Source organism: Rhodamnia argentea, chromosome 1, assembly GCF_020921035.1.
Source record: "Rhodamnia argentea isolate NSW1041297 chromosome 1, ASM2092103v1, whole genome shotgun sequence".
Taxonomy (NCBI): Eukaryota; Viridiplantae; Streptophyta; class Magnoliopsida; order Myrtales; family Myrtaceae; genus Rhodamnia; species Rhodamnia argentea.
The window spans coordinates 22,476,004-22,489,329 of NC_063150.1; the positions used below are offsets into that span (position 1 = coordinate 22,476,004).

General features: G+C 38.0%; 1 protein-coding gene across 2 annotated transcripts in view; it reads left to right on the forward strand.

Moving 5' to 3' along the window:
• The window catches only part of LOC115726647 (TNF receptor-associated factor homolog 1a-like), a 184,028-nt gene that overhangs the window by 128,896 nt on the left and 41,806 nt on the right, over positions 1-13,326 (forward strand). The gene's annotated exons all lie outside the window — the stretch shown is intronic.

Sequence of the window (13,326 nt, forward strand, 5' to 3'; positions counted from 1 at the left end):
CGGGCCGCTGATCAATACCCACAATGTTACTATGATTGATGTCATATTTTCATGTTTCAGAGTTATTTCGATAGGTTTTTGGGCAATTTTTCGATTTTAGGCAACATTGCGATATATCCGATCGCAATATTTGATTTGATTTCTATTTTGATTTGATTAGATTTGATTTATATTATATCGTTTTATGTTATCTTAGTTCCAAAAGGAGTCATATCTATATAAAGGACGTCCCCCTATGTAATCTTTACGAGTCAATTTTATCAATTTCAGTCAATCTTTTCAAAAAGCTTTCCTGTTATCACTTCCTCTGCTTCAAAATCTCTTTATGTTGATTGATTCTTCATATTGCTCCGGAATGTCTTGAAGAAGTTGTCCTACATTGCCTGACAATGGGTCTTATGTGTTGTAGTTGTTGTTCCACATCGCTTGACAACGGGTCCTATATGCTCTTTATATTCATGTGGTCTCCCTTCACCTATCAATTTAAGCTTCTAGGTTAGATTTTATAACATGGTATCAGAGTTAGTATAGTTCCTTTCGCAAAGGTGCATCCATCCCCATTAGCTAAATTTCCCGTGTTACTCGTAATTCGGCTTGCACAGGAGAGGGGATGTTGAAGTTGTTGTCCCACATCGAGGTACATATATAATTTTGCTCCACCGACATTGAAGATATCGGGAAAAAGATGATTCACCATCATAGATGAAAGTGTCGGTGGTTTGAGCATGAAGAATTTATTGATTGAAAATGTTGATATGATGCTATTCGTTACGGTGTGTTTTTTATCATTCAAAGATTTTCTTTATCTTTCAAATACATGGGTCTTGATCTTGAATTGGCTTTGCAGCTTAGGAATCCTTTCCCACCCTATTCGAGGCATTCCTACTACAATGAACTGCCTTTCAACATTGCTTAAGAAACCTCTGGTCATATCAACTTTTGTTCAAGTAGATGGAGTTAAACTAATGCTGGTTCCTTTCATATCCCAAGCATCTACACATCAATCAATCCAGGTACGACTATTTTCAACAGAACACTTGATAATGAACATTCTCTAGTATTATGGTTTTGACTTCATCGGTGAAATAATATAAAATTGCTGCAATCGCCCTTGAGCTCTATCTAGCGCATATTTTTTTGTGATTCTTGTTTCTTCTTAATTGGGTACATTCCCCTTATTAGATAACGATTCACTTTGGTGACATCTTTGGCTTCTCTTTTGCCACCACTTTCTTTCATGCTTCCGTAATTATCTGATTTGTGCTATTGACTCTTTACAATATAGTTTTAAATTGATTAGTATCTAGTGTAGTTATCAGAAAATGGTGAATGATCTTGGGTTATAAGATTCAATACGACCAGCCTGTGTACATGTTTTTTCTTTTCTTCCGGTATTTGCCAAGTGAAGTTTCAGCTTGGAAGGTTCATCTCGATGCATTCCACCCTTGAACCTTTAATGCGAGTACGAATGTACAATGGCGGTTTGCAGAGAGATTTGGACTTTGTGGCAAAGGTGATCGCTTGCTTGCTTGAGATGCCGCACTTTTGTTCGTATTGCATGTGGACATGGAGCGAAAGCGGTGTGAGAAATGTGGTTCTAAGCCACGATAATCCGTGGGAATGTCCATGTTTTAAGTTCATTCTGCGTATCCGGAGGGGCAGAACTATAAAAAAAAATCTTAAACCTATTACGATTGTGCCAATTCAGCTATAAACTTTTTTTTGGCCAATTTAGTCCTAAATCCTTTGTATTATGTTAATTCAGTCCATCTAATTAATTCTAACCGGAAATCACTAACGCGGTAGGCCAATCATCCTATATGGCGCCGCCGGCACCGATATAGACAATTTTAGGTAATATTTTATTATTTGCTTTTTCCTTTTATGATTTCTTTTTTTCTTCTTCCCTTCCTTTTTCCTCTTGCCAATTGCCAAGGTCCAGCGATCGACCGGAGGTGAGGGGCGACGAGGGCGAGGTCAAGCCTCTTTGTTGTAGGGCAAGACTTAGGAAGCACCGACACTCTCCAAGGGCTTTCATGTCGTGTCGGACACTCTTCGACATACGACCAATACATGGTTAGCGCTCTACTCATACCAGCGACACACGAGTTCAACATCCCAACACTTCATTTCGACACGTAGAGGGCATTTTTAAGTATTTTTAATAAATTACAGCTCAAAATGTAAATCTATCAAAAACAGTATACTTAAATCATATACCAAATCACCCCAAAATTAACGTACCAAGCCAGCCCACAAAGAACCTAATCATGAATCCCTCACATAAGAAAAAGAAGAAACTCGTCGTTGAATTTTTATATGTACATGATAATTTATAATGTATATTTTCAAATACGCATTTAATATACAACGTATCCCAATCTATTGGAATTCTCTTTAAAAAAAAAAAAATAAAGCGCGTAATGTCATGTCGTGTGCTGCATGTCGGTGTCTGTGCGTGCTACATAGGGAGAGACTAGCCTCGCCATGGCTAAGCAAGACTTGATATCGCCGCCGTGGGGAGACACCAAATCTGGGTAAGGCTCGCCACGGCTAGTGGCCAATGAAGACAAGCTTCACGGGAGGTCAACGAGGTCGACCTTATTGCCCCTCAACTTTGGCCGATCATCAAACCTCATTGATTGACTGGAAAAAGAAGGAAAGGAAGAAAAGAAAGAAAGAAAGAAAAAGAACCAATAAAAAATTAAAAAAATATTAAATATTATTAAAAATTGTTCAAGTCAACGATTTGCAGCCAAAATTGGTATAACGAACTGAATTTGCGCAAATGCAAAAGGTTTAAGACTTAATTCACAAAAAAAAAAGAATTTAAAACTGAATAGGCACAATTGCAATACATTTATGACTTCTTTAATAGTTTTCCCTCTTATGAGGTCGTCTCATCGCGAATGGGCGACCGTTGCATCGCCTATTTATCAAATAGACATAATCTAATAATAATTATATTCAATTACGCCTGGAACTTATGGCACGGGCAATGATTATCATCATAATAAGTAAACATTGAAGAAAATAACTTGTAGTTTGTATAAACATTTCGATCGGGAAGAGTTTACTGTATTTATGGGTAGAATGAAAGCCGTTTAGGAATGCCAATTCTTTGGCTATTTAAGAATTGAAAGTCCAAGGATTTACAAATGAAACTTGCAACTCTCATGGGGATGATGAAATCGTTCCTACATGCTTCAAGATTTAGGTGTAAACAATAACTTTTGAGCTTGAGTTTTCTTTCGTTTGGAAAACTTTGTTCATATATTCGGATGGATAGCATTCGAACTTCGGCAATTTATAAGTTCAAATGATATGCTTCGCCAACATTTGAGAATTATTTCATAATTTTGGCAGAGAGGATATTAAAGATGGGTTTTTGGAATTCTTGTAGTCAATTCAATAGCTCAATGGCAATTATACTATCAAAGAGTGTTGTTTCTTTGTCAAAACAATGGCCAATAGGTATTTTTTTTTTCAAACGAGGACGGTGAGCACTAGATTCCACAAAACCGCTTTAGTCTTTCCCGGAGTTCTAAAAGTCCCTGTCAAGTGCAAGGGTGGTTAAACTGTAACTATGTTGTGAAATGCGCGACTTATGTCTTTGGAAATACGTATTTTCAAACCGCAACACTTAAAAAGTTGAGTGGATTAAAGGCTACTGCAGTGGCAACTCGCTTGGTAAACACCTTATAAGAGCTGCACCGCCCTGTTTCGAAGTTGAACCACTGCTGGAAAATTATGCCAAACAACCGCTAAGTGACCTTTTTTTTCCTCAATTAATATCATACGTATCGCCTCTTTCTCTAATATCTTAAATATTTGAGTACAAAGTACTTGACTTTTGAGCACTTTGTATGGAGTTATCGGGCATTGTGATTGAAACTTTTGAGCTGCAATTGACTATATTGGCTAGCATGTTTTGCTAAAAAGCATCCATCAATTTTACCGATATTGGCTAGCATGTTTTACTTTCACAAACTCTCGATGTCCTAGTGTGTTGTTTCGTGCGCATGCCCCTGCACTCTAAATTGATTGATGCTTTGTAAGACTTTAATCTTACGTAAAAGTTTCTACCCACACGGCTCATTTGGGTGAACGTCGTGTGCTTTTCAATGATTATATGTCCAATCAAGACATTTCTTTCTTTTTAACTATTTCAACTGTGTTATATCTAATTTAGTTGAATGTGTAGGATTCAACCATATGGGAAATATATACATTACGATTTTGTTCATTAATTTACCAAAAAAAAAAACCATATGGGAAAGATTTGGACGGTCTCATTCTTATCAAGAATCCCAAATACTATCCTACTTATGTGGTAAGCCATGTTATGTTGTAGCCATGAAATTGCCTCGCCACCACGTTTTGGCGACTCTCTCTCTCTCTCTCTCTCTCTCTCTCTCTCTCTCTCTCTCTCTCTCTCTCTCTCTCATATGAGAAAGCCATATTTGTCGCCAGTTATACAAGATATTCAAGGCATACTGTATGCATTATGTGCCATATGTGGGTTGTGAAACTCTGCTCCCTCCTCACCCACTTCCTCCCCCCTCTCTTCGAAGATGGGGATTTGAACCCCCCACCTCTCTTTTCCAAAATGAGAAGAGTTGCCACTAGGGCAATCCTCCGGTGGTTATTTGCTCTAGTGACAATTGGGGGATTGCCTAACAATACATTCGAGCCACCTTATCTACATACATCATGTTAGACTACATGCATAGGTTAAAAGATGTGTGACCCCTACGAACACATGTGAACCAAGCCGAATCATAATAAATGGCATTAGAGTTAAACTGCCATTAGTATATGCGTGGTTTGAGGGTAGATTGGGTCCTTAGTGATAAGAGTGGGCACCAATAAGAACATCGGTACTTTTTTTTTTGTCCAAAAACATCGGTACTTTAAGTGAAGGAATTTGTGATGTCCCAAAGTCGACCTGACTAGTTATCGGTGGTCTAGCAAATAAATAATGAACACACTTTCTTAAATCGAGTTCTTGTAGTTAGGTGCAAAATAAAGACAACCCAAAACTAAATTTTATACTTTCCGGTAAAATAAGCACAAAAGTAGTGTTTAAATATCGGTGAAATTAAACAAACGGAACCTTTGGGAAGGGGACTGGTGGTGGCGAGGGCTTCAAGTTCTACGCTTCTTAGATGTACTAGTACACTTCCGAAGAGAGCGTTCAACGGAGGCAACATTAAGCAAGTGTTGTTTCATAAGTTCTTCCACTATTGAATCCATCTTCTTCCTCAAGAACTCATCAAGCGGGAGACCTACATCAAGACCGTGGAAAGAGACTAAGTACGCCGCTAAGTTTCGAGAAATTGATTATGATGAAAAGATTGGAGTGATATACCATATTGCAATGCCAAGAGATGAAGTGCGAGATAAAACAATTCCGAGATAGAATTTGCCGGTGTAAAGTGAGAATGATGAAGATAGAATTTTCTATACCTTGCACGATGGTCCATCCTCTGTTGCGACAAGTTACCAAACAGGAAAAGATAAGGCCATTTGGAACGTTATACAAACCATATGAGAAAACCCCCATGCAAACCCAAGTCCCCTAAGAAGTGACATCACTAGAGCTTAGAAAAAACAAGCCAAACTAATAAGCTGAATGAGGTTAAAAACCACTATTACCTCTGGAGTTCCAAGCACCCAGTCATGAATGTGATCGCAGGCAACTCAGGCAATACCACCAGTAGCTATAGGTCCCCCGGTTCCATTAGTTAGAGCAACTGCTTTTCGGAAGTCTTTAATAAATTCTCCATTCAACCTTCAGCAAACAAAGATTCTTACAATTCAGAAAAGTCAAACCATAATACCGACTAAATCTATCGACCTAAAGATGATTTTCTCACCATGCATCATCCTTAAGGAGTTCATGCACGGGGTATTGACCAGACGATGTGTTAACCATCACATGATTGATATCAAGATGTTCATCCGAGTGATTTCCCCATATTATGGCATTTATAACACTCCTAGGCGAAACCTCAACCTCGCTCTAAGCGGACCATTTGCACAATTCTGATACACTACGGTTAAACACGTGTCACGACCTACCCTTTCCCCTCTCGAGGATCGTTTAGGTTTAGAGGCATTACCTATCCATTTAGGTGCAAATTCTCCCAAATCTTACCTCGCGTGACATTGGAATTCGTATTTATGAACTAACATTCTAAACCATTAAGAGTCGCCACTAGCCTTTGGGGTCGACTAGAAACCAATCGAGATACGGGAGTATTATCTCAATTCCTACGCAACCAGAGCATCTAAGTTTGGGGACTTACTTACGCTAATTATTTTAAACTAACGCCCTTTCGGTACCTAACCAATTGGTATTCCTAAAGTGACCATGCATTCCTAAAAAAATGACTATCCATTGACAAAAAAAAAAAAGTAAACTCGCGGATCAATTGCAAACTCGAATAATCGGACACGAAATGCGGTCGGGTATATAACAAACTAAACAAGAATGCACATCAATCGACCCTCATTGCAAAATAATGACAAAAGAAACTAATTCGGCGGAAATGAAAAAAAGGAAAGTTTGTTTGGTTCTTCCAAATTTTTTTTGTCCTTTTCGATATCTTTTTTTACTTTTCTTCTATAAATAAGAAAAAAAAATCTGACTCTACGTTATATAAAAGAAAAAAACATGAGTTTGTATAAAACGGATTCCCCTCTTTTTTTTTTTTTTTGCCTTTCTTATTTACTTCCCTTTGGTCTTTCATATACAAAAAAGAGAAAAAAGTATTTCTGATTCTATGTCATTTTTAGATCACGAAATCTTCTAATAAATTTTTTTTTTGCAAGGCACAAACAAAATAACGGAACCCTAAGTCTAATATGAATCATCTTAAAGCGTCGTGGGTCATAAACAAAGGGGGTTCCTTCCTTTTTTATTATTATTTTTTTTTTGTCTTTCCTCATACACTTGCACTTAGAGAATCTATAAAAACAGCCTCAAGGAGTGTTTTCATGACCGCAAATCACGAACTTCGGGTATCGCAAACAGTAAACTCTAACACGGATACAAACTACCATGCACGCAGAATGATTTGAACTAAGTAGCGAAGGATGGATCAAATGAAATCCCAATGAAAGTTCACCCCAATATGCGAGTTTGACATGCTCGAGAAAAACTGGGTTTAGAGTCAAACAAGTAGATAAGCTTCATTCCGATCGGAAAGTCTTTCATGTATGCACTAGAATAGAAAAAGTGTTCGATCCTAATGAAACTAGGTAACGTGTAGTTTCCGGCACATTGATCGGTTACGAAAATGGTTAGGCGCACTCATTGAAAAAGCAATATGAAGTAAGCTACATAGGAGACCCCTGTTCATCGGCCATATGACTCGGATTCAACGGTTTTACAGCGGTAAAGCACAATCGGTCAAAACCAAACCAAGGTCAAGGAAAAGAAGGGGGAGAAAATAAAAACAAAAAAACAAAAACAAAAACAGCACAATATATAGCCATAACATGACATGAACGAATTCCATTTTTGCTCGAATTACAATGCCAACTTGAGCTCGAATTCGCCGGACCGAGGAAACCAAGGATCTCGGCCCGGCGAACTCGAGTAGCAAGAGAAACAAAAGCAAAAACCCAACAGTAGATATGTTACCTATTAAAGGTTGGAACCTCAAAAAACAGTGATGAACTTGATGTTAGAGCCTAGGAGTCCTCCTTGTTCACTCCTTTTTATCCCTCATCCTCTCCCTTTTTTATTGCCATTCTCCTTTTTGTTGCAGAGAGAGTACGTGAGAGAGAGAGTACCCTTTTTTACGTTCTGTCCCTTCTCTCTTTTTATATCTTCCACCAGCTAACAGTTTTTTTTTTGTTCTCATCACTTCGGGAAATTCAACCCCCTTGCACCACAAGAGGCAACACCTTCCTAATCCTCTACTCCTCTCTATCTCGGGCGAGATTTTCTGCTGTTTTCGCATAGCAGCTATTCCCTATTGATTGCCTCTAAACAGTTGCCCAAAACAGCCTATAAGAGTCGCCCACCTCAGCTCCACATCAGCTCTAACTTGCCGGCGGTGATTGAATATCATGCTCGCCTGCTGAAGGTGTTACGCATCCGGTCTTTGGCCAAAATTTTCTGTTGCTAGTCCTTTCAACTGAAAAAAATCAGCAGCTCATTCTTTGCAGATTTTTTTGAAACAGTTGTCTCAATTTAGCTCCAAGAGCCATCCACATGAGCTTCATGTCGGTTCAACATCGGTCCCAACTTGCTTGCTTATGTGAATCATCATTTCCCCTCGGTTGCAGCCGAAATTCTCCTGTTCCAAGTCCCTTCCATCTCTCTCGGTAGCCAATCGGTTGGCTCGCAGCTTCTTGGGAACAAGCTGAACTCCCGACCACTTGCTTATGTAATTTGCTTGAGTCATCATTTCATTTTTGTTTTCTTCCTCTAGCAAGCGCAAAGGGGGGAAGAAATGAATGATTCAAGCGCAACTTGTTCTTATCTTCCGTTGAAAATCTTATCCACTATTGAAGCGGACATTCTCTGCTGCAAGCATTCTTCCTTTCTAGTCCTTGAGCCGAACTTGGCAATCAATCTTCACGCCAACTTGCTCTGCAATTTTCTTCTGCAGCAGATATTTTGTTGTAAATCCTTCTACTCTAGCTTGCTTCTCTGCCCCAACTTGACCCTCGGTAATCATTCTTCTCTACCACGGATATATATATATTTTTTGCAGCAACTTGATTTGTAACTTGGCTTTGCAACTTGCTCTTTATCCATGTTGCAACCGATATTCTCTGCTGGATTTTCTGCTTTACACAATCGTCCAAATCAGCCTTTAAGAGCTGATGAGGTTCAACTTGCAACTTCCACTTGCCTCTATCTTTCTCCGGTCATCATTCTTTTTTGTCCCATTTGCTTTGCTCCTTGGCTTTTCAGCCTCTCTACGTTGCAGCTTCCTCAAACTCTTTTGGCGACTACTTTTTGGCTCTTCGACTTGTCGGGAGCCAACCTAGCTTATTTACAACTTGTGCTTGCAACCACTATTGCAACTATGGACTCTGCTGCATATATTATCCTCTGTAGTAGATATCATCTGCTACCATATTCAAAATTCTCTGCAATAGATATTATCTCATGATGTAGATAATATTCTCATGTATTCTCTGTTGTAGATGATATTCCCTACGGTAGATATTCTCGGATATTCTCCGTTTGCAAATTCTTGGTGTAGTCTCTCTCTCTTTTTTAAACCGTGTCATCATCATCATCTTCTTCTTCTTCCTTTTTTTTAATGACTCGATTTGATATCCTTCCTCTTGCTTTTTCTTTTTCTTTTTTTTTCCATTTTTTCTTTTTTTTTTTTCTCTTTTTTTTCTTTTTTTTTCTTTTTAAAAGCACAATGGGTGAATTTACATGAATCGACCTATTCTATTTTGCGGAGGAATAATAAAATACAAGGGCGACAAAATTAGGTGTCAACAACACGTGATGTTCCTCATAGGAATAACTAATGCACATTGCTTGAGAGTCAATGCAATAGCATTCGCAAGATAAGCAATGATCAAAACCTGCACTTAAAAGATGACCTAACACACGTCATAAAGTTAAGATCTAGAATATACAATTTTTAGAATGTCATCCTGCCATTATTTTCATGCTAAAAGATGAGACTAAAATCTAAAATATCATCAATCAACCAAATTTTCCTCTAAAGAAAATTAAAGATTTCAAGAAGAAAAGACATTTCAACTATTTGAGAGTTAACATGCATATATAGGCCTCCAATTCACTTCCTTACTTTGAAAAAAAGGAAAAACTTGCCCTGCAATCGGCGGCTGCATAATTTCCCAAAGGCGTAGCTAGGAGCTTGGCATTGCTAAAACTATAAACCCTCAACTTCGATCTTACGGTTCCGTTGTAAACGTTTATGGTACTACAATCTGGAACCTTTCCTATGATGAATGCAATGGGAACACTTTTGCATGCCTCCTCGGCATACGTTGTCATAGAAATATTTGATTCAAGTGCCACATGACAACTATCAAGTCCAAGACAATACTATCAGCTTAATAATAAGAGAGAAGCTACACAAACCTCTAACGAGAGAAGAATAATCCCCATCCATATGCATGCTCAGTTTAACATCTCACTTGAGATGTTCCACGACCTCTAAATCGGGAGCGGTCTTACTATGAATATGGGTGTAAAATCACCGGTTGGTCAACACCTAGCATCCATCCACTAGCAATACCTATAGCGAGTTAGAGAAAGTCTTTTATGATGTTTTGAAGATGACAAAATTATCAAAGACTACTAATGTGCTTATTGGTTGAGTAGAATCAGCTAAAAGAAGCACAGGTCGTTATGCGGATAGTGCATTAACAGAACGTCCGAAGGTTATAAGCTATCTATCAATGGTGAATAAGGCATTGAGCGTAGAGGTGTTTACAAGTGTGGGGTACCCAAGTAAAAGGTAAACAAGTCTAGAACGGGAAGTTCGATAAGCTTGGAAGGACCTTGGATAGGTAAAGAATGAGGTAGAGCCGCAATCGCCAATACGCTTGGAGGGACCGGAAGATGGAGCTCAAGCTATTACATTTACATTATGTATTATGAAGACTGGTTTCATTTATGAAGACTATTCGGACACAATGAAGTATTTAGATACGTAAAACTGTTTCTACTTCTGAAGTCTGCTTTTGAAGATTGCTCAAAAGCTATGAGATATATTGATTCCAGATTCTGAAGACCCACGTCTGACATATGTCCGTTACCACTAAAGTATTTATGAAAGTTTGTAATCTTTGATTGAGAGGATTATTCTATAGCATGATTGATAGAATATCCTTGATTGGAAATTACCTTCCATGGGACAAGAAAACTTCCATATTTGAAGAACTCCACTTATGAAAACCGAAGATTTAGTTGTATGGGCGATCGAATCGGAAGGATTCAGATTTTGTAACAACGGTCACTAAATCTCTCTAGATACGGTTTCGTTCAATCAAGATTGATGGCATCCAATCAATGATTGAAGAGCAATCCTTTGAAGACCTGTCCAACGGCTAGTTTGGGGGTGAAGGAGTATAAAAGGAGATCTATGGTGCTACTATGGTGTAGGATTAGAATCATAAATTCCAAGGTGATAGAGTTATTTAGATTCATACTTGTCCTCGTGAGTTTTATACGACAATCGTTGAGAGGCTTAGTAAGAGTGATTGAGAAAGGATTGTGTGATCTATCAAAGAGAGTATCATCACTTATTGTAAACCTCCATTGATTCATTTAGTGGAATCCAGGTAATCGTTTGTCGGCATAGGAGAGTGGACGTATGCTTAATCTAAGCTAAACCACTATAATCATTGTGTGCAATATTCTCTATCTCTAAACTCTTATCATTGTGTTTCATAGAATATTGTATAATAGTGTTCATATTCTGAATCTGAATACCCAGAAATTGTATACTTGTGTTCAAAATTATAAACTACACATATTCGGATTCAGATTCTATGTACATTTTGACTCGATTTTTTTAATTCCGCATTTTCCAGCCAAAATTGTTTAAAACCACTTATTCACCCCCCCTCTATGTGATATTGCTAGATACAACAATTGGTATCGGAATAGGTTGCTCAATATTTTGGAGTGTGTTTACTTCTGAGTTAACGATCTATCATGTCTAGCACTATTTCTTCGGGATCAAGTGATGCATAGTTCAACTACAAGCCTCATTATTTCGATGGAAAGGATTACAACGTTGGTGCAATAAGATAAAGTGGTTCTTCAAGGCATTAGAAAATTTTATGTGGGATGTCGTGACTAAAGGAGTAATCCTACCACTGCGGAAACTTCTTGAAATGGGAACAATGCTCATGCTCCTACTCTATCGAATACTAAAAGAGCAAAAAGATAATGACTCGATTCCAAAGCTGTTTATGCACTCTTCTATGTGCTATCCACTCCTTTATATAATTGTGTTGTAGAACAAGAATCAGCAAAAGCGATATGGGACAAACTTCATGTCAAATTTGAAGGAACCGACAGAGTGAAAAAAACAAATCTTAGCATTACGCTAAGTGACTATGAAGCCTTCAAAATGAAGCCCGATGAGTCCATTGCTAATATGATTGACAAATTTCAAATTTTAACAAGTGATTTTGCAAGGCAAGGTGCTCTTGTTTCTGAACCTATACAGGCTTGCAAGATTCTTCAAGGACTTACGGATGATTGGAACTACATCAAATCATCCATTCAAGAATGTCAAACAATCAGACCATTATCCACCGATGAACTTGTTGGCACTCTACGGTTGTACGAGACAGAACAAGTCAACAAAGAAAAGGATACAAAAGGTAAAATGTCGATTGCTTTAAAATCTAACATGGATTTGCTTCAGATTCTAAAGATGATGAAGAGGACAATGAAGAGCTTGCTTGCATGGTAAAGAAGTTTAGAAAAATGGCCAAGAAGGGAAGAAAATTCAAAGGGAAAAAGCCATTCAAACAAGGCGATCAAAAGAAGACTTTCTGAGAGAGAGAAGAAGGTACGGATGTGATTTGTTTTGAATGCGGGAAAAGGGACACATCAAACCAAATTGTCATTTGCTAAAGAAAAATAAAGGCAAGTATGAGAAGTCCAAAAAGGCTCTAAAAGCATAGATTTGACATGATGCCGAATGCGAAGACAGCGATAATGAAGAACTCGCACATATTTGTTTAATGGCTGAATATGATTCTAAAGAAGGTGAAGTGCTTTGCTCGGATCCTATTCTCGATGATGAAGATCCTTTTGAAGAATTATGTGTGGAACATGAAAAAGCTTTGAAAAAGATCTTTGAATTAAAAAAGGAAGTCTCTAGATTGAGACAGCAAAATTTTATGAATGAGAAAAAGGGTCGTTGAGTTGAAAATGGAGAATTCCTCTGTTAAGGAAGAGAAGACTATTCTACAAATGGAGAATAAATTTCGTAAGGAAGATGTTCAAAAGATCTGCAAGAAATTTTCTCTCGGCTCAAAGACATTAGAGCACATCCTCTCCATACAAATGCCGTACTACAACAAATCCGGTCTTGGCTACGAAGAGGTAAGTGAAATCAAGAATGTTTTTCCAAAGGTCAATGAGAGATTAAGGCGTTGGCCTTCAATCCAACATTATAGAAATCACTTCGGTAAGCATTTTGTCAAGCCTATTGGATTTGATTACTGTAGTTATTCGAATTGTGGTGATCCTAATAACAATAAGCAACAATTTCCACAAGATTGGGACAAATCAAAATCAATCAATTGGAGATTTGATGTTTTTTCTAACAGAAATGGACCCAAGTTCAT